The sequence below is a fragment of the Monodelphis domestica genome, chromosome 3, assembly GCF_027887165.1.
Source record: "Monodelphis domestica isolate mMonDom1 chromosome 3, mMonDom1.pri, whole genome shotgun sequence".
Lineage (NCBI taxonomy): Eukaryota > Metazoa > Chordata > Mammalia > Didelphimorphia > Didelphidae > Monodelphis > Monodelphis domestica.
In genome coordinates this window covers 518,216,984-518,240,863 of record NC_077229.1, presented here as the reverse complement: position 1 = coordinate 518,240,863, position 23,880 = coordinate 518,216,984, and the positions used below count along the sequence as shown (strand labels likewise).

General features: G+C 37.4%; 1 long non-coding RNA gene across 1 annotated transcript; it reads right to left on the bottom strand.

Annotated features, from left to right (window-relative positions):
• Window positions 1-2,043: 2,043 nt before the first annotated feature.
• LOC130458546 (uncharacterized) lies at window positions 2,044-23,819 on the bottom strand. The gene is made up of 2 exons (XR_008917953.1): window positions 23,645-23,819; window positions 2,044-2,398 (listed from the first exon to the last, which is right to left on the bottom strand). It is a non-coding gene; the product is annotated as an uncharacterized LOC130458546 (long non-coding RNA).
• Between the last annotated feature and the right edge of the window lie 61 nt (window positions 23,820-23,880).

Below are 23,880 nucleotides of genomic sequence, written 5' to 3'. Positions count from 1 at the left end.
CCCAGCTGTCCTAGTGATTCTGAGGGCAGATAAAAATGAATTGGTTAAATATCATGATTAAATCACAATGTTTGCTATGATTATTCAAATTTAATAAGCTGACTATTTTGCCTCTACATGTAGGTAATGTATGTAAATAGGAAAAGAAGAGGCATTAAGGCCCTTTAACATAATGATCCCTTATAGTCCATGTCTGCATTTATATTGGAAGGGAAGGAGAACAGAAAACCTGCTCAATAAGGGCAGCTAAAAAAAAAAAAAGCTCTATGGAAAGTCAGAGAAATCTCAGCTAAGAATTATCCCTCTCTAGACTAGAGGCTGATGAGGATTGAAAGGAGATACATTTAACCTAATTAAGATAAAGCATCCTTAATCAGGTTAAGGGAAAGTCTCAGTGTTAAGGTTCAAAGAACACTTAGACATCTGTCAGATTCCTGTCAGAGAAGGGAAAGGGGAACTCCCTGGTAGAAGCTAGAGCAGTAAGAAATTTAAGCACTGTTTAGAATGTTTACAATGAATGCAGTGGTTGTTTGATTATATCTCCGTGGGTATGGGGACATATACTAATATTTACATATGTAGCTATTTCTTATGTTTAATAGGTTCTGCCAGATCATCTTTTTTATTTAAAGATATTGTATTTTCTAAATTACATGTAATAACAATTTTCAACATACGCTTTCCAAAATTATAAGATCCAAATTGTCTCCGTCTCTCCCTTCCCCCTTCCCTCTCTAATATGGTGACCAATTTGACCAGGGTTATACATGTATTATCATTCTGCCAAATATTCTCGTTCAGCTCATTTATCAGTTTATATCTATCAACCAAACAGTAAACATTTATTAAGTACTTATGAGATAAAACACCATGTTAAATGCAGAGGATATAATGAAAGAAAGAAAAAAACAAAACAGAAAAATTATCCCTGCCCTCAGAGAGCTCACCTTCTAATGAGGAAGGAGAAGATAGCACGTATCCTTTTATTATTTATTATATTTCAAGAATCTGTGAATGTTACTGTTTGTTTTTTACATTTGTAAACTGATCAGTCATTGGTTTGAATTCTCTCATTAACTTTATCTCCTCTCATGTACTGAGTGGTTTTGAAATAGCTCCTGAGACTATTGGCATAACATTTGTCAGATGGCAATGCTAGTAGTCAACGTGCACTTGCACTCATAGTAAGCTTTTGGCTATGATAAAGAGTTGTCACACAACTCCCTGAGGATGCAAAATGGCAAAGGCCTTCTCACAAGTAGAGTCTCTGAGATATGTTGAATTCAAAGATTCCAATAAGGGTTCTTGATGGTTTATATTAAACAATATAAAAATAATGAGTGGTGGCGATGGAGTGGGGAAGGAACTGCAATCAGAGGAAAGTGAAGTTAATGGCTAAATTCTGCATAGCTTTCTCCCAACATGCCAAAACAAAAATACATTCTCAAAAGTAATGGTGGAGCAGCACCTCCTTCTTTGACTTTTGGGTGACCATAAGGGTCTTTCCATTCCAGACTTTACCAAGGAAGCCACGTCTTCCTGACTTACCTGTCTTAATTTCTATGTACTTTTTCACACCTCCAAGGAATGCCAAGTACAGAACATCATTATGGTACTGGAGGAACAACACTGTAATCTAAATAAATCACTTGACCATTCTGAAATTCAGTTTCCTCCACTGTAGACCCAAAGGATCATATTATGTGATCTTCAAGGGTCTCCTCCTACTCTAATAACCCTTGATTTTATGTATAGCAGCTATGATATGGCTCCACTCTCTCAGGGTCATAGCTTCCCATCAAGGTAGGAGGATACACTGAGGAGTTTCTCTTATCTACTGACAAAAGATATAGTTTTCTAGTCTCAGAAAATGGCCTAGGACTCTGAAAGGTCAAGTTACAATCAGGGTCACATAGCCACTGTATGTCCAAGGCTGGGCTTGAAACCAGGATTTCTTGACTCCAAAGATTTTGCCAGTTCTCTCCCATGGATTAGAGGCCAGTGACTAGTATCCTGCTTCAATTTAACCACTCAACACTAGGATTTTTATTTACAAAAGGTCATTTATTTCAAAGATATAGCAAGAACAAATTTATCTTCATGTACTCTAATATGATCAACATCTATTCTCCCCTACATTACCTAAGTCTCTGAGGAAGTAGACTCAAAATTGAGATCATTCCTTGCATTGGTCCCACCAGGTTCCCATCCAAATGCAGCATCATTCCTTTAATGAGTCATTATTTTGGTTTTTGTTAGAATGGACCCAGAAGGTTGCTCCAAAAGTTCACTCTTGAATTCTTGGGGGATTGATGCTGTAAAATCCAATCGGGATTCTGATTTCTGAGTTCCTATGGCTCAATTTTGTCATCAGAGTTGAAGATTCCACTCTTTACCCCTAGAATCAAAAGAATAAATGAAAAGACTCACTTCTCAGGAAATTTTTCAGACTCATTTCTGAGTCACAAGGACTCAGAAGGGAAGAAATCATAAGCCCTTTAAGTTCCCCTTACAACATAGATTCTTATATTTTGAGTCTATAATTATTCATATCATGGTCAGACTATGCCTCATTCATTTATCTCTCCTCTCAAAAGAAAACTATAAAATATATCATGAGACTGATGAATCAACTCAGGCCTTGAATTAATGCTAATACCAGAAGAGATATGGTACTCCTTCAGACATGAATGAAGTAAAAAGAGGCAAAGACATGATGGAAGCTGATTCTGGTTTTGTGAAAACACCAATGCTTGCAGATAAACAGTCAATCAAAAGATTCCTCCCAACCACTTGATCTGAGGCCACTTACACAATATCTGCATGTGCTTCAGTTTCTCCAAGGTACTTCTCCTACCCATCATCACAACACTTTTGGAAGTAATCTTTATGTAGCATCTTCTATATAGTGAAATGCTATATGAGTAAGGAGATGGGTCTGTGCATATGCAAAACTTCCATAATATATGAAGTACTCTCAAATATTTAAATGAATCTGTTATCCAAGCAATGCTTCCACAATGTTGATCACTATCTATTCGTGCCTGTCCATCCTATGCTTCTCACACACACATATATATATATATATAATATCTTTCTTAATAATATCTTTTATATATCTATTATATATATATCTTTCCCAGAGTTCACCACAGTCTGCCCAAATTACTGAAGGAAATAAAGTGATGAGAGTACAAGGACTATATATCACTTGTTTTTCTCCATTTTATTTTTTATGTAAAATCTGGTTGATCTTTTGTTTTCAAATCACTTAAAATTAATCCTGTGGCCATTCCCCTTCCCCTTCTGCAGCTATTTATTTTTAAAAAATTATTTTCTCAAATACATGTAATAACAATTTTCAACATATGTTTTCCAAAATTATAAGATCCAAATTGTCTCTCTCCCTCCCTGCTCTCCCCAGTCCTGGAAATGGAAGCAATTTGATCTGCATTATACATGTCTGACCATGCAAAACATATTTCATTTTGGTCATTGTTGTGAGTGTTGGTCATTGTCGTGAGAGTGTTGGTCATTGTTGTGAGTGTGTTGGTCATATAAAACTACAACCCCAAAATAAAAACACAAATAAACTAAGTGAAAAATAGTATACTTTGATCTGCATTCTGACTCCAACAATTCTTTCTCTGGAGGAGAATTTTTCTGGATCTCTGTATTGTTGAGAATAGCTAAGTCTTTCACAGTTGGTCATTGTGTAATATTACTGTAATGGTGCACTATATTCTCCTGGTTCTGCTTACTTCACTACATTAGTTCACTTAAGTCTTTCCAGTTGTTGTTGTTTTCCTAAAATCATTTTGCTTATCATTTCTTATAATACAATAGTATTGCTTCACCATCATTTACCATAATTTGTTCAATCAGTTCCCAACTGATGGACATATTCTCAATTTCCAATTCTTTGCCACCACAAAAAAAAAAAATCTGCTATGAAGATTTTTATATGAAGAGGTCATTTCTCCGTTTTTTATCTCTTTGGGATAGAGATCAAATAGTAATATTACTAAGTGAAAGGGTACACACAGTTTTATGCCCCTTTGGATATAGTTTCAAATTGTCCTCTAGAACGTTGGATCAGTTCACAATTCCGCCAAGATAGGAGTGTATTTATTTTGCCACATTCCCTCCAACATTTAGCACTTTCCTTTACTATCATACTGGTCAATCTGATAGGTATGAGGCAATATCTCAGTGTTGTTTTTTTAATTTGCAATTCTCTAACAAATAGTGATTTTGAACTTTTTATATGACTATTGATAGCTTTAATTTCCTTATTTGAAAACTGCTTGTTCATATCATCTGATAATTTGTCAGTTGGGGAATAACTCTTTTAAACAAATTTGACCTAATTCTCTATATAGTTGAGAAATGAGGCCTTTATTAGAGAAATTTGCTGGAAAATTTTTCTCCAGTTTGTCGTTTCCCTTCTAATATTTATAACATTGGTTGTAGTTGTACAAGTAATTTAATATATTCAAAATGATTAATTTTACACATTGAAATATTCTCTGTCCCTTATTTAATCAAAAATTCTTCCCTTACCTATAGATTTGACAAGTAAACTATTCCATGCTCCCCTAATTTGCTTACAGCATCACCCTTTACTTCTAAATCATATGCCCATTTTAACTTTATCTTGATATAGGGTGTGAGATATTGGTCTATACCCAGTTTCTCCCATGCTTTTTTTCCAGTTTTCCCAACAGTTTTATCAAGTAGTGAGTTCTTATTCTAAACGTTTGGATCTTTGGATTTATCAAACACTAGATGGCTACGGTTATTTACCACTGTATATTGTATACCTAATTTATTCTATTGATCCACCACTCTTATTTCCTAGTACCAGACTGTTTTGCTAATAATTACTTTATAAAACAGTTCAAGATTTCATACTGCTAAGCCACCTTCATTCACACTTTAAAAAATTAATTCCCTTGACATTCTTGATCTTTTGTTCCTCCAGGTAAATTTTACTCTTTTTTTCTAGTTATACAAATTAGTTTTGCAAGTTGATTGGTATGACGTTTTGAATAAGTAAATTGATTTAGTTAAAATTGTCATTTTATCATTTTAGCTGGACCTCCCCGTGTGCAATTGATATTTTTCCATTTGTTTACATTTGACTTTATTTGTGTGAAAAGAGTTTTGTAATTGTGTTCATATAATTCCTGAGTTTTGCCTTGGCAAGTAGATTCCCAGATATTTTATATTTTCTAGGATTACTTTAAATGGAATTTCTCTTTCTTCTCTTGCTGCTGGATTTTATTGGCAATAAAAAGAAATTCTGACAATATATTTGGGTTTATTTTGTATCCAGAGCTATTCTTTTAAATAGAAAAGCATTATATTGACTGATTTTCATTTTTGTAATCAATAAGTTCTTTTAATTGGAATTGTTATAGAATAGTACAGGTGAGGAACTTCTATTACTACTGGTCAGTCTTTATTACATAACTTACAGTCTTAGAAAGATATCTGGGACTCTGAAAGGTCGAGTGACTTGATCAGTTATGTCAAAGGTAAGATTTGAGTATAGGCTTTACAGATCTCAAAGTTAGGGCTCTGTCCATTATAACATGCCCTATGATTATAATGGTCTGATAAGGTCCTCTTGTCCTCACTGACCAGAAACAGTTTTGAAGTCCCCAATGCTAGAATTTCTTTCTAGTATTGTCAGGGTTTCCACAAGATTCCTTTAAGACGTACGTCTATCCCATCTGTAGTTGTGAACAGAATATTTCATTAATTTGTGTACCCAGGGAATTGTTTAAGTGAGCAATTACCAAATAATTATTATTTTATTTGTAAAATAACCCTACAGTCTAACTAAACTTATTTCTAATTAACAGCTAAAAATGAGACAGAATTTCAAAAGTGTTTTTTTCTTTCTTTTCCTTCCTTTCCTTTTTCTCCTTCTCTTCTTCCTACAGCCTTCTCTCCTTTCTTCATTTACTTCCTTTTCCTTCCTCCTTTTGTTTCTTTTCTTGTTTCCTTCTTTCTTCCTTCTTTTCTTACTTTATTCCCTTCAAGACATAATCTTTTCTACTGACATTCCTATTACCAATAATGGTCTCATTCAATGAGGATTTCAAAGCAAATTAGCACCTGAGGAGGTACAGTATTGCCAAAGACCAAGATCCTCTCCTTTCCATTTTTCCCTAGGGAGAGATTGACTTGGAAGGAAGTAAAGTTCCAATTCCTTGTTCTTCTCATCGTTATGTAATCTTGTGTGCAAAAATTGGATTAATCTCAACAACTTCTTATCTGTGAATGGCTAGATTTGCGCAAAAGGAAAAATCCAAAATAATACACTGTAGCCCCCTCCCTCAAAAAAAAAAGTGTATGGGGAAAAGAAGACCAAATGATGAATTTTGTTCTTGTTTGTCATAAGATGATGCGTCATAATTGCTCACCCTTCTTCAGCCAAAACGTCTTACATCACTGCATGTTTTAAGCATAGAGTTTAGGGCAGTTCTCCCAGAAGTATGGAAAAAGGAGATGGAAGTAAGCTGCTCTCACAGCTCCTCTATTAAGTAGAAAGAAAAAAGGACAGGAACTTGTACAATTTATCCTACATAATCACATCCTTTTTGAATGCCTCACTGTGGTGTGTGTGGAGGGAAGACCCTAGATTCTCAAAGGTTATACCTATAAAACTTAAACACTAGCCAGGCTTGCAGAACTATAGAGGTTTACATGAATAATCTGGGAATGGACTGCGCTACGGCAAGTTGAGGGTCACTTACATACGTTTGGAGAAGCTTCCATCCAGAGAACATCAAAGGGACCATATGGGTTGGCCCATATAACAACTAGTGGCAAGACATTGATGGTTTGCAATCTGTGATACTCAAAAGAGTATGCCCATGCTGTTAACCACGGACTTTTTGAAGTTTAGAATAAGTTTCCATTTTATATAGTATTATAAGATATAAAAATTGATACTTATTTACTTAGTAATATTTTCCCATCACATATGTGGAGAATAAAACCAGGAAGAATATTTCCCCTGTACAATTCTCCTTCAGTCTTTGCTTCCAAGTTCAAAGTGATTTCCTCCCCTAAATAAAATGTGTTTTGTCTTTGCCGAGGCATACAGGGTGCTAAATTAAAAGATCTCCTAGGTCCTCAAGGAAAGAAATACAAGCAATATTCATTCTATTATGTCCTGAAAGTCATGGTGTCAAGTTAAATAGAGTTGACCTTAAAATTGGGAAGATCCCAGTTCAATTCCTGCCTCTGATGTCATTAGCAGGCATATGTATATGAACATATTTGATAAACAAATTATTGTTCTGTTCAAGATGACATCCCAGGTCCAGACCAAATATAACTATACATAGATGCACACATATTTCTATGTAAACACATATATTTATGTACTATAAACTGCAGTAAAAATATGAAATTAATTTCTGGATTCATTTATGCAGGAAATCTCTGAAATAGCGAACTTTTTGCACGTGAGTTCTTTGTCCTTTATAATTACTATGAAATTCTAAAATTCCTTTTTTTTTAATAAAGGTCATTTTTATACATAAAGCAACAAAACTAAGAAACTGTGCTATATTGATATTGAGAGCACTTAGCTTGAAGTCATAAAGACCCGAGTTTGATTCCTTTATCAGCTACTAATTAGCTGTGTAGCCCTGAACCAACTATTTCGAAACCACTCTCAAATACAGTATTATTACCTATAAAATGGACATAATAAGAGCACCTACCTCAGCAGCTTGTTGTAAAGAAAACAAATGTAAATTAGATGTAATTAGATTATATGTGAAGTTCTTTACAAAATATAAATGTTAGTTATTATTACAAATTTCTGAGTATAGTTATGTCTCTGTGTAGATTCTGGGAGTGAGCATGGAGTAGGCTCATTATGGCAATAGAAACTCACTATACAGATATTGGTGAAGTGGAGTGGAAGTGGAAGCATGTGAGTGGAGCTAGCATAGGGGACATTTTTTGCATTTCCCACCCCTCTATTCCATTGTCCAAAGCAAGCACTTACTCCCTCATTCTCTGGGGTAAGGTGGGGTGAGGTGGGGGGGTTGTTAACAGACAACCAGAAGTTTCAGTTGGGGCATGTGAACTTGAAAACCTTCACCAATGCTGCCCAATCAATAGTAAGATAAGCAGACTTTGGTGGGCTTAAGAAGCATCTATGAACCTCTCTGTAATAGTACATGGAAGCTCCCAGGAATTCCGTTTTGCTTCAACCCCAAGAACTTTGAGGTGTTTATTTACCCACCACTAAAATATTCTAAAATAATATGGACTAGTAAGATTATGAACAAAGATAAACATTTACAAGGATACAACATGCTGAGCATATTTTGAAAGTATTCAGAATATCTTGTTGACATTAACAATGGCAGCTGGTCGTTTATGTTACTCCATTTTAATAAACTGGAACAAAAGCCAACCAAGAAACTATAAATACTGCAAGTCCTAACTATTGTACTATCCTAAGGTCAGATAGTAATATATACTTTGTCTAAATCATAACATGTTGTTCCAGTGTTTTTCATAAGAAAAGAATATTTTCAGGTCCTAATCAAACCTTAAAAACTAGAAATAATCTTTGGCACAATGGCACCTGCTATAACTTCAACAAGAGTATCTAAGGAAAGCACTGTATTATAGAATCACAGAAGTGGATCTGGAATGAGTATTCAAGATCATCTAATACAATCTAATTATTTGCTTAACTAGGAAAAAGAGACAAAGAGATGTTAAGGAACTTCTCCAAGACCACATAGATATGAAGTGGTATTCAGTGACAGAAAAGTTGTGAGCCCAGCCTCTGCCTTAGAAAGGATGCTGGACTGGTTTATCCTTTCCTTCTCCAGTGGATCCTTTCGTCAGTCATTCAGAAGTTAACTGATTTGCCCAGGGCCAGTCACATAGCTAGGAAGTGTCTGAGGCCCAATTTGGACTCAGATCTTCCTGACTCCAGGCCCAGCACTCCATTCACTGAGTCATCTAGCTGCCTTTACTCTCTCCTAAACAAAGAGTTAAATTAAAGCAGCTACTAGCCCTTCTTGATTTTCCACATCTTCTTCACCTCAACTCAACCTCAACTTTCACTGTCTTTTATTCCTTAAGAACTTCCCTGAGTATGTTGAATCATCCCTGTCCCTAGTCCATCCCTGGGGTGAAGCTCCAATAGTTAATGAAACTCTGGACCAAAATAATGTATGAAATTTGATAAGAAAACAACTTTCAAATGATCTCCCTCACCCTCCCTTCATTTATCTCCCTTTAAATAGCAATGGAACTCTAAATATCAAGGAATGACTAAAGAAGCAGAGAAATGTTCTATCTAAAACACTGCTGGGAATTGCTGGCTGGACGTTACCTCCAGATGAATCACTATTCTTAGTAAATGGGGGAGGAAGTGCAGAAATGTAAAGATTTTTGTTTCAGAGACAGCCTAGTGTAGTGGACAGAGAGGCAGATGCAGGAAGTCCTGGAAGGCTGCATTGTGGAAGAGAAGGAGCTAGAGACTCAGAACCAAATGGCCTGGAATCAAATTTCACTTTGACTGCTTTCGACTTTTGTGATCTTGGGCAAGTCACCAAATATCTCCTGGCCTCGGGATTTTTGTTTTTCCTATAAGAAGAAGAGATTGGACTAGATGTCCTCTAAAATCCATTCTCTAAAATCTATGATCCACTTTAACCTTCCATTTCACACAACTTGGCTCTGGTATCCTGGACAAGTCACTGAGCCCCTCTGTGGCCCAAGTGTTTCTCTAAAACAATAAATGCAAAATAACTGCTTATTGCTCTAATGAAGGGAGTTTCTTCACCTGGAGTTCCCTTGTACTCTGAAAACACAATCTTGGATTCCTTAGCCACTCTTCCTCCACTCCTCCACCCCCAAAAAGAGTATCCATGGTATAATACATCATCTCGTCTTTCCTTCTTTTCCTAGTTAAACATGGGATGGTAAGGCCATGTGACTAAAACAGTGTTTTCCTTTCATAGTAACAGTTCCCCTGAATAATTGGGGAAAGGTGCCACAAATGCAACTATTGGTTAACAAACGAGAAATCAACTTGGTCTAAAATGAAAGATCTATTAGGAATCCACTTAGAGAACTTCCACAAAATCAAAATTTGGAGTCTATTATTATTCATCCTCATGGTCTGGTTATGCTTCATTCATTTTCCTCTCTTCCCAGAATAAGACTGTATCATGACTACTGCTGATTCATCTCAGGTTTGGAATTAATGCTAAAAATTATGCTTTCTATATTTAAGATGCTCATGTTCAAACTTTATTTTAACTGCTGAGTATTTCTATTAAAAAACCCACATATTTATCCTCAGGGCATCTTTGGAGCACCTTAAATGTATAGCACAAAGTCCATAGAAAAGATATAGAGATAAATAATCTCTTTAATTCCTGCTTTGTTTTAGGACAGTTGGCCAAAGAAAAGCCTGCACTTTTTGTTTCATCTAGAATATATATGGAGGAGAAAAAGTCAGAATGTCTTTATTCTGAACCCATGAAAAATTAAATAGATTAGAAATTATTAATTATTTTTATCTTCAGATGAGGAAGTTAAAAGAGAGAAGCTATATGACTCAGCCAATGACACAAGATTATTATAGCAAGGGAAATTAGACAATACTTTTTAGGTGTTTATTTTCCTAGCATGAAACCTATGATAGTAAGATACTGAATTATAGAAATTTGGAGCTAAAAGAGAACATGGAAATTACCTTGTGGAACCCTGTCTTGTAAATGAGAAAACTGACATTCAGAGAAATTATTTGACTTGTCTAAGGTCACAAAGTAACACTAAATTCAGAAACCTGAATTGTACAGTTGGCATATTTTGTTCCTTGATGATAGTCTTAGAGGTTTGGCTCTAAGTAAATGAAATTTGCATGCCCTCTTCTACCAAATCCAGCTCTTTATCAACATAATCCTAGGGTTCATTAACCAAGTTCAAGACTCAAAGGGGCAAAATTCTCTCTTGGGCACCTCTCTCAAGAATCTGTTTGTTTCCACCCAATATTTCCTTTGGGAACAATAGAATTTGATTCTTTTTTCCTAGTATTCCCAAATTTCCCCTGGGTACATCAGAATTTGTCCTAAGTCTCTGTCCATCTCAAAAAAGAAAAAAAAAAAGGAGCTTGAGTTCCTTAGATAAACATAACTTTTCTGGGCATACCTGAGTATATGCAAAACATTAGCAAAATTCCAATAACTTAAGAAAAAACACAAAAGCCAAATATAAGAATACAGTGATGTTTCTGTCTCATATTGAGTCTTTCTTTCCCCCTCTTTTTTAAATTTACAAATAAAATCTCATTTTATCTAGTTAAAATCAATTTTCCTCTGAAGCTTTATTGATTCTTTGTCAGTATCTATAAACAAATAAGAAAAAGAAAACTTCTGAAATCTCTATTTTCTAAGGTAACATCTTAAAAGAGTTTAAAGTTCCTTCCTCCTCTCTCCTACCCCAATATTTTATTCCATTAAACCTAAGTCCCTTACTCTGGTGAATCCTTTCCTTTACTCTGTACATATCTTGTATATATACACCTAGGTATTTGGATATTACCTTCTGCTCCCATTAAAATGTAAGATCTTTGAGGGCAGGTACAGTGTTTTTGCTTTTTTTTTTTTTGGCATCCTGGATTGTTTGCAAAGTGACTGTCTGATACTAAGTCCTTAATACTTAGTTGACTAACTGATGCATGGGCATGTTAGCTTTAGCTAAAACTCATTATTGTCCTCTTCTAACTCAAAATGGCATTTTTTTTTCCAGTTTCACATATCTCTGCATATATATGAATACATACATGTACGTACACAAAATGGATATACATATATACATACAGAGAATATAATATACATTATCAATGGGAAGAGGGCACAAATTTAAAATGTGGGCAATTTCTTATTAATTTAGTCTCTCGCTCAAACAGATATACACACATACATACACGTGCACTTTTTATACCTCTAAAAATGTTTCAGGTACAATTAGTTAGTTATCCCAAAAAACAGATATTGGCATAATAAGGCCAATTTCAAGGCACTGAAAGGTTGTTGTGTAGACACTTTTTGAAATCCAATTGTTTTCTTAAATTCTTAACAGTTGACCAATTTATTCAATTTCAAAGCATATAATAATGTTCCACCCCAACCAAAAAGCATATTCATTGTAGTAACTTAAACATTACTCTGCTGCCACAAAGCCTTGAACTACATTCAGAGGAAAGGAATTCTCAAATAATAAACCTAAAGTTAAACTCACCTGGTGTCATCTGTGGTAGAAGAGAAAGAAAGAACCTCAAGGGGAGCCTATGTGTCATACAAATCTCACTTTGACCCAAACAACTAACTGAATAGCGAAAAATTCAGTCTATGCACCATTTGTTCAACCTGCCTAAAAATCAAGTAACCATCTTAATTCCTTTTTTTTTTTCCAATAAGCTTTTTAGAACTATGCAAACAAACTCAGTATCAGAGGAAGATCAAGGAAGAAAACCTGGTAAAATCCATAAAGAAACTCTAAATCACTGCAACAAATATCCCATGAGAAATTTAAACCATCTGGGTCCCAATTTCTTCTTCTGTGTATCAAGGATGGGGTTAGATTAGGAAACTTTGAAGGTCTTTTCCATTCTGTCTGTAAATCTCTGAAAACAGATATTATCATATATTTTATTGCTATAATTATATAATTACCATAGTGCCTGGAACATAGTAAGTGCTTAATAAATGCTGAGTGAGTGATGATTATGGGCTCAGCAGAAATCTCTTCTGCTTCTTGATATTATTTATTCCCTCCCTTTCTGGTCTTTGATTGACCATAGATGCTAAGCCCTGCAGTGTCTTCTGAGAAAATAAAATGTATCTATATTTAAAAGATCATTGGAACAATTTTCAGAGGCATATACAAATGGTAGGATAGTCCAATGAGGACCTTTTTCTTCTAGAAGCTGCCATGATACATCTTTTCTATACACTCACTGATAAAGTGGAGAAAATCTGGTTTGTGATCCTGCCAGTAGGGCCTGTTCCCCAGGAGATATTTTCTATAGCAAGGAAAGATGACTGTCCAAAGGTCCTAGAGGTGAGTAGAAATCCAGAGACAACATTTAGGGGAATCAGATGAAACTTTGGGCATCTCTCACTTTCTACTCCTCATCCTTCTCCCTGATTTCTAGCTTATGTGTTTCCACTACTTCATTCATTCTGCCATCAAATCTTGCTTTTGGTTAGATGTTAGCTCTTAAGTAAGGCAGGCAATGGTTTGTTACCCCTCAGATTTTAGCAGGGAAGTCTTATTAGCTAAATAGCTTTCAAAAACCACAGAAATAAATCTCTAATGGTGGGGTTTGGGATACTGTAAGAGGTCATAAGGGGGGATGGTTATATCACTTCACACAGATGGTTGCCTAGTTTCTTCCTAAGGTTGGTCCTGCATAGGCAATATGTATGGGGTATAAATGAAGAAAAATAAGAGAAAACCACCAAGATAATACTTTTTTTCCCAAAAGCACCAGGAGGAATTTTGCCAAGAAAATCTGGAAAGGATCATGTGACTGACAACTGAGCAATAAATCTGAGTATAGATCTTTCTACCAAAATATCAGATTTTAGAATGAAGTATGCCAAATACTTATTTATACATATACAGACATATACACATTAAGGAAGACTATTGCCAGGAATGTAGATTTTAGGGATGGAAGGGAATTTATGGATGAGGCAATTAAGGACCAGAGTTAAGTGACTTGCCCAAGGCCACTAAGGTAGTGCAGTGGAAATTCAAAGTCAGCCTCCTGAGGACAACAAGGTGGTGAAATAGATAGAGGACTAGACCTGGAATCAGAAAGACTCATCTTCCTGAATTCAAATATGGCCTCAGATACTTGCCAGCTCGCTGACCCCAGACAAGTCATTTAACCTTGTCTGCTTCAGTTTTCCCATCTGTAAAATGAACTAGAGAAGAAAATGGCAAACCACTCCAATATCTTTGCCAAGAAAATCCAGAAAGGATCATGTGACTGACAAATGACCAACAAATCTGAGTATAGATCTTTCTACTGAAATATAAAAGGAAGAGAGAAGAAAAATAAAGAAAACATTTTAGTGTTTCCACAAGCAGTGTGAAACAAACAGGATATAGTCTAGGGCAACATATAGTTTCAGAAAGAATATTTAAAATAGGGATTTCGGTTTTGGTGAGGGAAAAGGTGAAATGCTCTACCTGCCACGTAGAATACTTAACAGTGCTTTTCCCCCTCTAAAGCCAACGTGACCTTGGCCAAGCAGTATGGATTCGGAAGAGCTGAAATGCACAAGTAGAGAAGTATTCATGCTTGGCAGAATTTGCTGTCCTTTTTGCTCTGTCTTTTACTATGATTAATCTCCTATCCATCTCCCCACTGCTCCTGTCTGTCTCATATTTCTTCTCTGTGGTAGATGCCTTTCAAATGGAGCTTGATTCTGACTGAGTTTGACCTTTTATGATGCACTTCTGCCTCCCATCCAGCTTTATAGGCCTGTTCATTTCTGCACATGTGTGCCGACAAGAGACCCTGTGACTTCCAGAGGAGCCTAAAAGAACAACTGAATATGATTTTGGAAAAAAAAATTGGTCTTAGCATTATTCAAATGCATGGATGGAGAAATAAGCCTTGAGCTCCATTTTCTTGTTATCCTCCTGGCATCAGAGCCAGTGTTCTGACATCAGAGTCTGGGGAAAGGATCTTGTACCGAAAGGAAAGCCTGGTCAGGCTTCCTATTGCAACAGTGATGATGCTGGCAGCCCTTCAAGCTGCTCTGTGTAAACTTGAGCATACGGCTATGTTTTCCCAACAGGCTCCAGTTTTCGTTTTGGTTCAAAGTTCTGAATGCTTGGATCACACCTCCGGTAATAATCCAATCTGGAGACAGGTCAGGCAATAGTAAAATCCCTGGAAAACTTTGAAGCCTTTTTTTTTTCACTCTAGATGTTCTTTTCTTTCTAAATTCTATTGTTAGCCTTGCTGCAAAATGAAGCACGATAATTCATTTATGATATCAGCAAAAACAGATACTGAATTTTCATTGGTATAGTCAGAACGGCTCCTTAAATCTAGTTTATATGCACATTCTATTCATGGCAACACCCTTAAATGTATAACAACATGATTTTAAAATCTTACAAAAATCATTTAAACAAAGTCAGGTTGAGCAATACTTTAAATAAGAGTTGAAAATGAATATGTCCTTTTCCTAATCTTTTTTACATCCCTTGGTAGTTGGGGTTTACACAGAAATATTCATTGTCAGTCCACACCTACCCTTGATCTTCCTTTCCCTTTCTTCTTTTCTGCTTTCCATTTATACTTGTTCTTTCTTCCTTGAATCGTCTTTTTCTTCCCTTTCTTCTCACTATCATCTTTCCTATAGACACTTTCATTCTCTGTTTTTCAGGCAAGAGATAGACACCTATAATCTATTCTTTTCCCCACCTATTCAGAAGTGTGATTTTCTAGCAACCTCCTCTTCCTTTTGCTGTGAGTGGGAATTACTCATGTTGCTTCCTTGCTTAGGGCACAGCCTAAGAAAATAAAATTATTCTGTAGGGCTTATCCAAAGTTTCCAGGAGCAGATTTGCAATGATTTGATTCTTGGACTAAGTGCCACATGTATCATGTACCTTTTTGACTTGCAAGTCAAACTCCTAAAACTGGAAGAAATGTGCTGGCCAAATTTAACAGATACAACATTAAAAAATATGCCTTGCTGGGAATCCGGACATTGAGAGCATACAGGGACCCTCATTATTATTACTGATGGTCCTTTCTACTTCACAAGAGAAAGCATACAGTACAACCAATTCTGAGAGTGAGCCCAAAACAAGAAATATCACGGCATCCTCTGATCTGACAGGAGCATAAAATAACTTGAATTCTAATAAAGTGAAAGTCAGTAATGTGTTTGCTATGGGAAAATGTAATTTCTGATTTAACATATTCAAAAATATAGGGATGCTCCTGAGGTATTCAAATTCATCCTGCAAAAGGGGTTTCTTTTTTTTTTTAATGGCACATCATCAATTTAGCTAGGTTCAGGAGAGACTATGTGTAATAACTCAATGTTTTTATAGTAAGCTTAAATACTCTGAAATCAGAATGAAAACTTCACGTGAGCTTTATCTATGAATCTTACAACTACTATGCCTCACAACTTACTGTGTTTTGATAATGGACTATGAGAACAATCTCTAAGACATTACAGCTTTACTTTCACAGAATTTACCTAGAAATTTACATGAAGAACAGAAGATGCTTTATTATATAGTACCTTAGAGTTTAATAAATGTGTATATATAACTAAAGACTGCAGCAACAATGTCAAACCACAAATTAAATTATCATGATCATCCTTTGAGCAGGATTTATGATTTATTGGAGTTTTTCCAGTTGGTATGCTATGATTAGATATGTCAGGACAATGGATAGTATTCATTTTATATTTATGAATTATGAGAGGAAAGCATTCAAAAGAGAAAACCTGTCATTTCTCATATTTAAAATCATGCTGAAGAAGAGCATAATATTTAGTGATCATTTGCCTCCCTTGCTCCCAATAAAGAAGGTGTAATCTTATTTACCCAAGGCTAAATACACAGAAACACAACTGTACCCGTAATTTATTTCATCTTAATTGGATGACTTGAGAACCAATATAACAAACTTAGGTTTATATACTTGTGTTATAGTATAGACTGGTTTTGTCTCTTTAGTATTTAGCCATGAACCTATCATTTAAACTATGCATTATTTTGTGTCTTTGAATTATATATATTTTAGATATCAACAAACATAAGTATTTCAGATTCACATCCTACATTTGGGTTTGCCTTTTTGTTAGTTTTTTAAAAATATAATTTATTTTCCTTGAGGTAGGGGGGTAGGTCTTAAATTTTACAGAACAGAGGTTTACCAGGGGGAAGTCAACAACAGTCAATTGTAAAGTGGTTCAGTGATAATTCTTGTGTTTTGCTTCAGGACCTACTAAATCAACAAAGCCTGATGGGCAATGTAATGAGCACGTGGGTAATGTGTGTTCTGTGTACAAGAAGGGGGAAGGATGAATATGAAATACATACAGTGCATGATGCCCTACTTGCTCTCTCTCTCTCTCTCTCCTCCCCCTCACAACATACAGACATTCCAACATTTTAAGTGATTATGGAAGATAAACTGGAAAAGAAAGTGTTATATTTTAATATGCATATTTGATGTATTATAAATTCATTCTCACTTAAACTTAGTCTATCTTCCGTACTGTGGTATGTCATTCTTGCTTCAAGAAGAGACTGTTAAAGATGTTGTTTAAAGGATTTCATCTTCCTTGTTATTGGGGGGTTAAGACTGATTTCTAGAAAGACAGTAAAAAGAACAGATTGACAATATGCTCTTAGCAGGTTAGTTCATTTTCTTGTGTGTAGTAGGCATGATCTTGTGAAACACTTTCAAATAAAACAAAAGAAACAGGGATGGGCACCCTCCTTTTTTCTTGATTTTTCTAATATGATTGGTTTGATCTTCTTTCTCTGGGGAATAGGAAGGTGGAGGTGGGAGGTTGCTTCCCTTCACTCCATATGAAACCAAAGTGGAAAACCTCTTGGAACTGTCATATCTGAAAAGGGGCAATTGTACAGGTGGCACTTTTTCTCTCCCCCAGTCCTTTTCCAGGAGGGAGCAGAAATCAGAAACCATTCAGATCAATGGTCCTGACTTTGAAATTACCTCCAGAAGGATTCGGCAGCAGGGACTGACTTTTTCCATCTCTCCAATTCCCATTGTCCTCCTTACTTTGATCCCTCAGGGCAATGACTCCACCCATCCGATTCGCTTTAGGGACACTGGGGTGGGATTAGATCTTCGGTTTTCAAACAGGGTGTAACTATCAGATGTTTCAATGAGATTGGGGGAAAGGGAGAGAAAGAAAGCAATAACTTGCTTTTCCTCTATATGGTCTCCATAGTGCCCAGGTTTTTTGACAAAGTGCTAGGTAGTTGAGGGGGTGGAGTGGGGAGGAGAGTGGTTAAATACGGCACCAGGAATGCTCAAGATCAAGCCTTTTTTATTATTATTTTTTTTATTTTCACTGACTGGATCTGAATTGAAAGAAAGGGAGGATGGGGACAAGGGTAAAGGAATGAGGGAGCCTTATTTCCAGCTTTCTTTCCACCTAGATTCAGTCTAAGACTGGACGCCATAGCTTGGGGAATCTTAAAAAGGAAATGAAACTTCTAGTTATTCTGAGGCAAGAGTAGATGACCAAATAAAATTTTAAAAGTTAAATTAAAAAAAAAAAACCTATCCCAGAAGCCTTGACTCCAGAACAGGAAATACAAGGGGGGTGAGGGGGGGGGGAGATGATCCAGGCCCCCAAAAGCCTGCGATGGATGGAATGAGAGGACAGGAAAAATAAAATAAAATAAAATAAAATAAACCTCTTCAAACAAGGGCGGGGCTAGCGGCTAGGGTTGGGGAAACTGGCAGAGTTGGGAAGGAACGCAGCCAGGGGATGGTGGGGGTAGTTAAGGGGGATGGGAGCGAGGGAGGTTGGAGAAGCCGAAATTAAATTAAAATTCAGTCTTTAGAGCTTGCTTAAGAAATAAGAAGCACCTTCAGAAGGTCTTTTCTCTGCAGTCTTTAACCGTGAAGCATTTGTTAAGGGCTAAGCTTTAAGTAGCAAAGAAGTAATCAGTTAAAATACTGTTTATTTAGTGTCAGGAACATTCTCAAAGTCCGCTATACACACGCACACACGAATTGAAGGGAAGAAAAGGAAGAAAAATGGAGGGGGGGGGGGGGAAGAGAGCGAGCGAACCCCTTTTTTATTCGAAATTAGGCATCTTCGCTATCATTATTTCTCTCCTTCAATGTAGCCTCCTTTTTCTTCTTGCAGACGCCTAAAGCATCGATTTTCAAAAATACTCGCGCACCCACCCTAGTCAAAGTATCCAAGGGCTCTCTGGCATAGAGGTGACTTGCTCCCAGATTTCACTTTCGTGCCCATCTGCGATTTTTTCACAAATCAAGAGGTTCCTGGAAAAGCATGAAATCCTGGATGCATTTGAGCTACCAGAGTGTGCCTTCCACTGTCCCAGGTTTGACTTTTGCATTCCTCCTGTTCTTCCAGTTCTCTCCCAGCCAGCCAGCCCTCCCCTTGCTCTAATTAAACCTGGAGTGCCCGTGGTGAGCTGGTTAATGGTGAGGAAAGGCGGGCAGCGCTGCCAGAGAGCCTAGCCTGGCTGCCGTAGGAATCCGGAGCTGCTTCTTTTAAGGAGCAGTGCGATTTAATAAATAGGATTGTTTTATTAACTCCCAGGGCTCCGGGTTCCTAGCTAGCTTGGTCTGAGAGGCCTGCCAGCGCCTGGAGAGATTTAGTCCTAGCCCTCGAACGCCAGAGGTAAGGGCTGGATAGATTAGGGATCTTCCCTGCCATCTCGCCAAAGAAGCCATTGAAATGTAAAAACTGATTGTCTGGCTCCCAGCTACAGTTTTGGCTTCAGACTCCTTCCTCCTTCGGATTCCAACTCGGGGCGTAATCGGAACTCCTGATGTCATTAAAATATGTTTAGACACACAATAAGGCATCCGAAACAATTTGATAGAGCTGGCCGGATTGAGAAGGGGGTTTCGAAGGACTCCAGAGGTGGAATTTTCGGGAAGCCCATGCCCCCGCGCCGAGGATGGCAGATGGCGCGGGGTACAGTGGAAGCAACTTTTTCGTGGCGCTGCTAGTTGGGACCCCTCAGTAACATGCTCTCTTGTTACACTCTAAAGAACCCTAACTTCTCTTGGCAGACTGCTCATCTCTGTTGCTGGGAAATGCGAACTGAGCCTGGTGGCAGAGCAGTCTGACCAGGACCCATTAAATTGAGAACGAAATTCCTGTCAAATTCTTCCTTTGTCTTAAACCCGTTATAAAGCTACAAGCATTAAGACAAAATGGCATGAGAGGCACAGAAAATAAACTTAATGCGGAGCTAAATTATGAAGCAACTGCATTTATTGTAACAATTTACCGTGGATGATTATAATCCCTCACCTCCTGCTGATGCTCATGGAGAAACTGCCACCTTTTCCCCTCTGAATTAGACAAAACTGTTATCTTGGTGTTAGAAGCTGCTTACCAACACTGGAACAGATAGAAAGTACCTGGTCGTGACACATAAAGAGTTAATCGTGGCTTTCTTTAAACGCATATAATTTCATCTGACCTCTGGATATGATGAAAGATATTGATTGCTGGTAACTCCTTACTACCTGATAGAAGAATACTCAGAAAGAAAAAAAGAAAAAGAAAAAGGAGGGAAAAAGCAAAGAGTGGGGAAAAAGGTGTGTTAACATTCATGTTTTTTTAAAAAATGAATCAACTATGTAATATCCTATTTTATGTCTTCTAAATCATGTGCATATTAATATCAGAAAATATAAATCCTTCTGCAGTCTTTTTCTCTAAATACCTTACTCATTGGAATTGGCAGTCCCACTCATTATTCCACTCCCTCAAACCCGAATCTGGCGCCGGCTAAATATAGAGCTTTGCCTTCTCAAGAACAAGATCCGAAATATGCAGTAAGCAAATCGGTTGCAAGAAGAAAGCATGATCAAAGCCCTCCTTTTCTTCCCAATCCTGGCTTCTTGAGGCAGAGACAGGTTTCTCCCTTACTGCACCTCATTTACCAAAGATCCAGCTTAAAATTCAATCACATTCTCAAGGGCTGAAGGTTGCTGTCGTTGTTGTTCGTTAGTGAGTGGTGTATTTTGCTTTGTCTTGATTCTGAGTGCAATTTAACAGTGATTTAACTATTTGGAAGCCAGGGAGATTAAGAATGGAATCTAACTTCAGAAATCCATCCCTTAGCCTGAAGCTTGAGAATATTTGACTTTGAAGATCATGAAAATAATTCAATTGAATGCGGATGGGGGTGGACCCCAGAGATATATATATCAGTCTTACATTGTGTCTATATGTGCACACTTTCATGGCTTTAAATGTACACAGACGATGAAGAGGTGGAGTAAAAATATATTTAGTAGTTGAAATTTTCAAGTTACTGTAAGGTGTGTAAGGGTGGAGTAGAATGGAATTTTTGAGACCAAGAAGTTTCATGTTATTCACTTTCTCTTCTTGGGAAAGGGATTCATATTTCTATTTTAAAAGATTTCTTTTTCACCCAACAGAATACAGAAGGTTCAGAATAGTATTCTTTTTTTTTTTAAAGGGAATTAATTCCTCCTTTGGACACAAGAGGTCGCTCCTGTGATCAAGTAGGAATGAGGGGAAAATACACCAAACTGTTAATCAACACTTGATTTATTCTACAATAAGTATATTTTAAGGGGGAGAATTTTTTTACATGTATGTTGATATGGGAGAAAAAATATAGTTGGGAAAAGAGAATAAGTTACGAATAATCAAAAGAACACTTCAAGTAAAAACTGAAGGTGGTTATAATAATTTTGTGATTAAGATTTAATAGTAGCAACCCAACTTCCTTGCGGTTAAAATCCTAGCTTTCCAATAAAAATCTACCCAAATCTTGAAAATACTGAGAAGCAAAATTAGGATTGGTCTCCCTCAAACCTCTCCCTTTGCGTGTAGATTTTCTATGCATTTCCTGATCTCCCTCAGGTTACAGGATGATTAGGAAAATATTTGTTTACAATTTTTGAGTGGGTTGACAACAGGAAAACAGGTTGTCTTCCACCATTATGGTGAAATTGGCCATTACTAAAGGTTTTCCCCCAGCCACAGGCCAGCTTGTCTGCTTGGAATTGCTATCATCAGCAATAATTCTTTGTAATTGCTTATTGGTTTACAGAGCTAAAACACCACACTGTGTGTGGGGGAGGTGGGAGGTGATAGATGGGGAGAAGCATTGTCAATCTCCAGTGTAAGTCATCCAGCACCTTGCCTTTTTTAACGTTTAACTTCTATAGTGACTGGGCAGGATAACATCATATCTTTGCCTTCTTCTTCTTTTTTTTTAACTACAATTAAATTATTTATCTTCATAGGAACCGAAATTCCCTTTTAAAAGAGATTTTCTTCATAATCGGAATCATAAACATATTTCTAGTGAAGTTTTAAAAAAGATTCATTTAGTCTAATCTCAATAGGGACAAGAACCTTGGGTTTTTAACACATATTGCTTTTTAATCACAATTTCCCGTGGCTGTTCTCCCACTCAGAAATCGCTTATACCAGTTCAGTCTTTTCTATTTCAAATACACCACACACTAAAACAACTTTTGTAAATGTGATGATAGGCTCGGCATAAGCCTGGGAGCAACAGGGAGGGAGGTCTAGGAGAGGACGCTCAGAAGACTCAGTCAAGTCAATGAGAAATTGGCACTTCTATTTGTGCCCTGGAGAGATACATCCAGTACTACAAAGCAGCTGAAACAGCCAGAGCTCTCATAGGTCTTATCTAAAGCTAGATCAGGCAAAAGATACAAAGAAAAGAACTTCCCAAAATACTGAACTCTGGGGAGGTAATGACACTAGCAATGACACCTTCCAGAGGCTGAGTTTGGGGGTCCCTAAAAGATAAATTTGCAGGCACACGAGAAAACAACTAAGTCCGTAAGTTTGGGAGTTTCATGGCCTTGCAGTGATTCTTTTTTAGGATAGTATCCGTCAGATAATGTGAATCTCGAAGATCTAAGAGATCACTGAAAATTTACTGGTGACTTTCTCCCAATGATCCTCTCATTGAGGCAATTTCCAGAGACTAAAGTACTTGAAGATGTTCATTTCATGAAATAAAATAGATATCTCCCCCAGTCTTGCATATTAGGCCTCCTCTGCACACCTCTTTTAACCAAAGCTCAAAGGCAAGGAATGCGTGTATACATATATAAATTCGATATATACATATATGTGTGTATGTTTATACACATATGTACACACAAGCAACCCTACAAAGTCATTACACAAGTGCGTTTTTAAAAAATAAAGGGAAGATAGCAGAAGAGAGAGAGAGAGAGAGAGAGAGAGAGAGAGAGAGAGAGAGAGAGAGAGAGAGAGAGAGAGAGGAAGTGGCAATATATTAGGATTTTTTTTTAGGTGGTTTCGTTTGTTAGACGATCAGGAATTTAGGGCTTCGCCTTTCCAAGTCCAATCTTCCTATTTCTAAAGTTAAAATGCAAGCAGACATTCTGGAAGAGTTGGATGAAGGAGAAGCAGTCCAAGGTGAAAACTTTATTTTTACCTGTGTATTTCCACATTGATTCCGAGTATCACCTTCCTTTCCTGGAGGATGGGATGGGGCGGGGTGGGGGTGGAGGGGAAGGTAAGCCTGGTACTATTACTGGGCAAACAAGCGGTCTAGAGCCGACCCCTTCCTTTCCGTCTTCCCTCTCGTCTCCCTCCACCCCCCTTTCTTCCCCTAGGCTGGCAGCACACCACGACGGAGAGCTCTATTCATCCGTGCCTACTAGCCGGCAGAGGCCGACTCTGGGGTCAAGCGTCAAGAGAAAGGAAGAATCCAACCAAGATGCCCACCCGTTCCCAAATCCACCCCCTCCCCTTCCTAACACACAGGGGACCTCGTCCACGGGAAGACCTACCAACCAGCCATTCGCCGCCAGCTGCACAAAAGCGGGCCACGAAGAGGCTCACCGGAGCGGTGGAGAAGCAAGGTTAGGAGGGGAAGGGAAAAGGGAAACCGCAGGAACAGGGGGGAAATTCAACAACAGAAAGGAAAGGGGGAGGGGAGGAAGGAAGAGGGGGGAGAAGAAGGGAGGGGGAACTCAGCAGCGCACAGCATAAAGTATCAAGGGAGATGGACAAGAGCCCTGAGAAA